This window comes from Oncorhynchus nerka, linkage group LG8 (genome assembly GCF_034236695.1).
Source record: "Oncorhynchus nerka isolate Pitt River linkage group LG8, Oner_Uvic_2.0, whole genome shotgun sequence".
Lineage (NCBI taxonomy): Eukaryota > Metazoa > Chordata > Actinopteri > Salmoniformes > Salmonidae > Oncorhynchus > Oncorhynchus nerka.
Genome location: NC_088403.1, coordinates 42,112,281 through 42,119,727, shown reverse-complemented (window position 1 = coordinate 42,119,727; position 7,447 = coordinate 42,112,281).

Genomic DNA, 7,447 nt, shown 5'->3' with positions numbered 1-7,447 from the left:
GTTAAAATATCTTTGTAATACCGTTTTAATAACTAATATCAATGAGTATATTTAAAAATTATATATAATATTTTCACTACAAATATTTCCTCACACTAAACCAGTTTTTTTTTTTGTGCGTACAAGATGACTGGTATATGCATTTAAGATATAAAAAAAACATACAATACCCATGTGTGGATGGTGGATGTGGGGTAAGCTGATCCTAGATCTGTTCCTATAGGTAATTGCCATGCTCCACACATATAGACTCTATTCACTTATGTGCAGTCAGTCAGTTATTATATTGATTTCATAAGAATATAACCATGTGCAGATTAAAGATGTCAAGTAAAATGATCCTAGATCTGTACCTACAGAGGTAACATCTACCCTACCTTATTAATTGCCATGTTCCACACGTATAGACTCTCTTCCTATGTGCAGCCAGTCAATCAGTTGACCTTGAGAGAAGGGCCTTACAGTGTCAGCTTTTAACCAGGGTCAGTGGAGATGTGTGTGTGCATGTGTGTGGGCAGGGTTGGATAGGTTATTTTCTAAATGTAATCCGTTAACGCCACTAGTTACCTGTCCAAAATTGTAATCAGTAACGTAACTTTTGGATTACCCCAACTCAGGCATGTAATCTGATTACATTACTTTTAGATTACTTTCCCCTTAAGAGGCATTACAAGAAGACAAAAATGTATGTTACCAATTGAACAACATCTATTGCAGGATAAATCAATGTTAAAGTTTACATAGCTGGCCATATCTGGATGTTACATTTTACTTTATGGGTTTGTTATGTAGGTTTCGTTCAACCCATCGCTTTCTACTACAGATAATAATCTGATTCAATTATATGTTTACAATAAAAACCAAAGTCCATCAGAATTCCATTCATTCCAATAAATGTTATACCCCTTGATCTTCGACAATAAGGACTTTGAAATATGGAAGTATGGATTAGTCAAATTGTTTTACCTGAGCTTAACCCCAAAACTAAGGATTTATTAGCCAGCCCTACTCCGTTGTTCATGAATATGTTGTCATGGGCTCATGAAAAATAAATGCTGCGCTCATGGAATGCCATGCTTAGAGCACTACTGAAAAGTTATATTTACATGTGAAAAATGAATGCCATATGCTGCATTTGCTACAGGCCTATTGTTTACCTTTTTGTTGGTGACACTTTGATACCTTGAGAATATGCAGCAAATCCCCAGATGAAACAACGACAAAATGGTTTGGGTAAAAAGCTGAGGGATGGGCCTGGAGAAATGTAACAACTATCAGATGAATAGACAGAGCTATGGATGCAAGGACTGATCATCCATGATATCAACATTACTGTTTTAACCACGTTATGAGGCTGTACAAATGATAGTCAAACTAAAAGCAAAACAGATGGGAAGGCGTATCTCTGCAAAATGCTGTGGCAGCCATGCTGGTTAAGTGTGCCTTGAATTCTAAATAAATCAGTGTCACCAGCAAAGCACCCCCACTCCATCACACCTCCTCCTCCATGCTTCCCGGTGGGAACCACACATGCGGAGATCATCCGTTCACCAACTCTGCGTCTCACAAAGATAATGGCAGTTGGAACCAAAAATCTCAAATTTAGACCCATCAGACCAAAGGACAGATTTCCACCGGTCTAAGCAAGTCTCTTCTTATTATTGGTGTCCTTTAGTAGTGGTTTCTTTGCAGGAAATCGACCACGAAGGCCTGATTTACGCAGTCTTCTCTGAACAGTTGATGTTGAGATGTGTCTGTTACTTGAACCCTGTGAATAATTTATTTGGGCTGCACTTTTTGAGGCTGGTAACTCTAATGAACTTATCCTCTGCAGCAGGGGTAACTATGGGTCTTTCTTTGCTGTGGCGGTCCTCATGAGAGCCAGTTTCATCATAGCGCTTGATGGTTTTGCGACTGCACTTTCAAAGTTCTTGAAATGTTCCGGATTGACTGATCTTCATGTCTTAAAGTAATGATAGACTGTCATTTCTCTTTTCTTATTTGAGCTGTCTTGCCATAATATGGACTTGGTCTTTTACCAAATAGGGCTATCTTCTGTATACCACCCCTACCTTGTCAACTGATTGGCTCAAATGCATTAAGAAGGAAAGAAATTCCACAAATGAACTTTTAACAAGGCACACCTGTTAATTGAAATGCACTCCAGGTGACTACCTCATGAAGCTGGTTGAGAGAATGCCAAGATTGTGCAAAGCTGTTATCAAGGCAAAGGGTGGATACTTTGAATAATCTCAAATATAGAATATATTGTTTAACACTTTTTTAGTTACTACATGATTCCATGTGTCATTTCATCGTTTTGATGTCTTCACTATTATTCTACAATATGGAAAAAAGTAAAAGTAAATAGAAGTCCTGGAATGAGTAGATGTGTCCAAACTTTTGACTGATACTGTATATATAAATATATATATATTTATATTAAGTTGAAGTCAGAAGTTTACATACACTTAGGTTGGAGTCATTAAAACTAGTTTTCAATCATTCCACAAATGTCTTGTTAACAAACTATAGTTTTGGCAAGTCGGTTAGGACATCTACTTTGTACATGACACAAGTCCTTTTTCCAACAATTGTTTACAGACAGATTATTTCACTTATAATTCACTGTATCACAATTCCAGTGGGTCAGAAGTTTACATACACTAAGTTGACTGTGCCTTTAAACAGCTTGGAAAATTCCAGAAAAGTATATCATGGCTTTAGAAGCTTCTGATAGGCCAATTGACATCGTTTGAGTCCATTGGAGGTGTACCTGTGGATGTATTTCAAGGCCTACCTTCTGACTCAGTGCCTCTTTGCTTGACATCATGGGGAAATCAAAAGAAATAGCCAAAACCTCAGAAAAAAAATTGTAGACCTCCACAAGTTTGGTTTATCCTTGGGAGCAATTTCCAAATGCCTGAAGGTACCACGTTCATCTGAACAAACAATAATACGCAAGTATAAACACCATGGGACCAGGCAGCCGTCATACTGCTCAGGAAGGAGACGCATTCTATCTCCTAGAGATGAAGGTAATTTGGTGCGAAAAGTGCAAATCATTCCCAGAACAACAGCAAAGGACCTTGTGAAGATGCTGGAGGAAACAGGTACAAAAGTATCTATATCCACAGTAAAACGAGTCCCATATCGACATAACCTGAAAGGCCGCTCAGCAAGGAAGAAGCTACTGCTCCAAAACCGCCATAGAAAAGCCAGACTACAGTTTGCAACTGCACATGGAGAAATGTCCTCTGGTCTGATGAAAGAAAAATAGAACTGTTTGGCCATAATGACCATCGTTATGTTTGGAGGAAAAGGGGGAGGCTTGCAAGCCGAAGAACACCATTCCAACCGTGAAGCACAGGGGTGGCAGCATCATGTTGTGGGGTGCTTTGCTGCAGGAGGGATTGGTGCACTTCACAAAACAGATGGCATCATGAGGGAGGAAGATTATGTGGATATATTGAAGCAACATCGTAAAACATCAGTCAGGAAGTTAAAGCTTGGCCGCAAATGGGTCTTCCAAATGGACAATGACCCCAAGTATACTTTCAAAGTTGTGGAAAAATGGCTGATGGACAACAAAGGCAAGGTATTGGAGTGGCCATCAAAAAGCCCTGACCTCAAACCCATAGAAAAGTTGTGGGCAGAACTTTCCCTGCTCGTGTGCGACACTACTACTACTGCTGTCATCCTTACCTCCAAGCGTTTATTCAAGTTGGTTAATCTTTGGAAGCCAACAGCAGTCAGACTATTGGAAGACATAGCTTGGACTGTAGCCTACAAAAGACTATTCTTGCTCTTTTACCGCGATTGATCAAACGCATTTGGTGTGTCATCTGACTTGTGGTCAGACTCACTCTGGTGGTACAAACTTAAACCTGTGCCTTTTTTCAAAGCTGATTTGAATGTCATTGAGAAAACAGAGAAGGGTCAAACATATTTTTTTAGCAGACATCCTTTCTGTATTTAAAAGTAATCATCTAGTTTTTCAGAAGTATCTGTAATCTGACAATATTACAATATTTTTGCTGGTAATGTAACCGATTACAGTTACCGGTTTTTGTAATCCCTTACATGTAACGGATTACATGTAATCTGTACTCCCCAACCCTGTGTGTGTGTGTGTGTGCGTTTAACCAGCTAGGGTTCAATGCAGACATAGGGTCAACATGAAGCTGTAGACATTCAACCAGCTGTATGGGGTCATAGGTTAGCGGTTAAGAAGGGGGTCCTTGTGTGTTTTTATGAGTGGCCAACCCCTGGTAGGTTTGGGTTGAAATAAGACTGGATGTGTCCTAAATGGCACTCTATTCCCTATATAGTGCACTACTTTTGACCAGAGCCTATGGGGAATAGGTTGTCAGTCATGAGGCTGTTAGGGTTGAAATAACACGACCAGTAATGGAGGGGTAATGGGCGGATTACATTTAAACACCTGCTTTGAGAATAATGTGAGTAAAAAGGGAGGAGGAGGAGGGAAAGGGAGGAGAGGGGAACGGGAGGAGGAGGAGGAGGAGGGAAAGGGACGGGGGAATGGAAAGGGAGGATGAAGAGTGGGGACTGGGGAGATAGAGGATGAAGGGAGGAGGGAGAGAAAGGATGGAAGGAGAAGGTGAGGGAGATACAGGAAGAGATGGAAAGAGAGTGGCAATAGAGAGAGAGAGAGCGATGGAAGGAGGTATGGAGTGAGGAGAAAGGAGGATGAGTACTCCCTGGAGAGGGGTCCAGGTGGAACAGCAGTGGGCCTGGCACAGTTACAGCAACCCCACGGGACAACTGTGTGTGTGTGTGAGCGTGAGCGTGTGTGTGTGCGTCCGTGTGTGATGTATGAGGGGGGGCATGTGGAGCGAGCCAGCGGCATCATCAAGGAGCTCCACTGAAACAGAGAACGAGAAATAAGAGGTAGTGAGTGAACAAGAAAGAAAGAGAGTGGGGGAAAAAAATGATAGAGAGAGGTATAAGTTCTCCTCTGTTAGTTTGGCACTCCGACTCTGAAGTCTGATCCAAGCCACAGACAAACACCCCCTCAGCATTGTACAGTACAGGCTACCTTACCCAACCTCCATACACTGAAGAGTGAGGAATAGGGGTGAGGAAAAGGAGGGATGAGAAGGAGCGTTACTGGGATGAAGAGCAGGGAAAAAGGTTGGAAGAGGTACAGGGTGTTAGAGCAGAACAACTTCGACATGTGACGTTTGGCAAACACGGCTGAACGTCTCATTCTGAGATGAGACTGCGAAAGCTGGTAGGTAAGGAGTGTCTCGAGGACGAGTGTGTGTGTGTGTGTGTCGCTCACGTGCGTGCACTGCATTTGTGTGTCTGTGTCTCTTTGTGTGTGTGTGCGTGCGTGCGTGCAATGCTCGTTTGTATGTGTGTTTGCTGGCACTCTGCGGTAGCACTCCTGGCAGCTATACAAAGACAGGCTCTCAGTATGCCCAGGATGGGGGCGGGGGGGTAGAAGAGTAGAGAGCATCCCAAATGGCAACCAATTCCCTACACAGTGCACTATTTTTGGCCAGAGCCCTATGGGCCCTGGTCAAAAGTAGTGCGCTATATAACGAATAGGGTGCCATTTAGGAGAGCTGTAAAGCCGGGAGGGGGCGGGGGGGTAGAGGGGGGAAATGCCAGCCCAAACGCACTGATCAACCCTCTGCACCTGGAGCCTCAATGGGTTAGGTTACACTGAGTCCTCTCTCTCTCTCTCCTCCCTCTCTCTTTCAGTGTCTAATGATCTCTCTCTCCTTCAATCTCTATTTCTCTCTCTTTCTCTTTCAGTGTCTTCCTACCCTCTGTTCCTCTGTTTTTTTAATGCTCTCTCTCTCTCTGTGTCGAATGACCGCGCTCTCTCTTCTCTGTCTCTCTCTCTCTCTCCCTCCACCCCCGCCCTCTGTCCCTCTCTCTCCCTTAATCTCCCTCTCTTAAATCGTGTGTCTATAAACACACTTGCTCATACTCAATCCACCACTTACTATACATGTGTATACACTGCATAAGCTAACATTGACACACTGAGTCCATTGAACTCTATCTGTAATATTCTTCTTGTCTAGATGACATAATTGTTTGTTTCTGAGAGCTCTTTTACTTGCCTCCTACCACTAAACTCCAGCGTGTCGTGGCTTGTAGCAGCAAGAGAGAGGAGATGCTGAAGTTATTTGCTTACATATCTTTTGAATCTTTTGGCATCATAATAAGGGCAGAAAGTGAGGACATTTCAAGTTGCTGCATCGAATGTTCCTCAATGCCAACATGCTGCAAGGCCGACAACAAGAGCGTGTCCGTGGTGCGCGGGTCAGCCGTTCGTCACCCCGGAATCCCGCCCACAATTGCAAATAACCAATCCGCATTTGCCCGACTATATGTGGTAAAGTGAAAATCTGAGGTCTGCATCCAACCCTAACCTGCTAATATCAGAAAATGGGCTGTAGGCTACAGTCAGAGATGGCGGAAGGTTTTTATGACAGGGGAAGAGGACTTTTCTGTTGACGGGTTTAGATGTGTTTCTGCTTCTAATTCTGAGACATATTGTTAACGTAGGCTAGTTGAACCCTTGCTTGCCAGAATAATGTCATTCAATCGATAGAATGAATGTGGGACCAAAGTTGGGGGAAAGCTGAACATTATGCAAATACTTTTGAGACGTTGTGTCACTATTGACCAATCAAAAGCTCACTGTCATTTCCAGCCTACATTGGCTTGACTTTGATACCTAGCACTACCTAGTCTGCATGCTCACTTGCTAGCACCAGCATGAGGGCGACGAAAGCGTGGCTATCCGAATGTAAGTGCTAAAAGGATCTCGGCCATTAAGCATTTTTCAAGGTATTGTTTTCTCTTTATTCAACCCACCATCCATACGCCCTTGATCCAAACAATATTTATTTACCCTAAACCCGCCGCGGGGCCTGCTGGTTATGAGTCAACCCGCACATCACTAGTCTGTACTGTGTGTGTGTGTGGGCCGTTGCCCAGTAGTGTGTTCAGACACTCCCTGCTACTCCTCCACACACACACTCATCGGGTTACACACACACACACTCACTCTCTAACTACCCCCCTCTCTCTCTCTGTCTCTCTGTCTGGCTCCAGTTGCCCAATAAATGACCTAGACAGACACTGGTGTGTGTAAGAGAGAGAGAGAGAGAGAGAGAAATATGATATAGATATATAGACAAGCAAGAGAGAGGGTGGAGGGAAAAGGATGGGCAAGAAACAGAGAAAGAGTGAAAGAGACAGACAGACAGAGTGATAGAGAGCGAGAGAGAGAGAAAGAGATGGAATGTCTGGGTGTCTTTAAAAATATGTTGATTCTCTCAAATCATGCCGAGTATTTGAAAGACGGGAGGTCAGACATAAGGGTGTGTGTCTGCGTGCGTGTTTGTGGTTAGGAGACAGGGTGCGACCCCAGCTACACCACAGGCGTCATAACATCACTGCA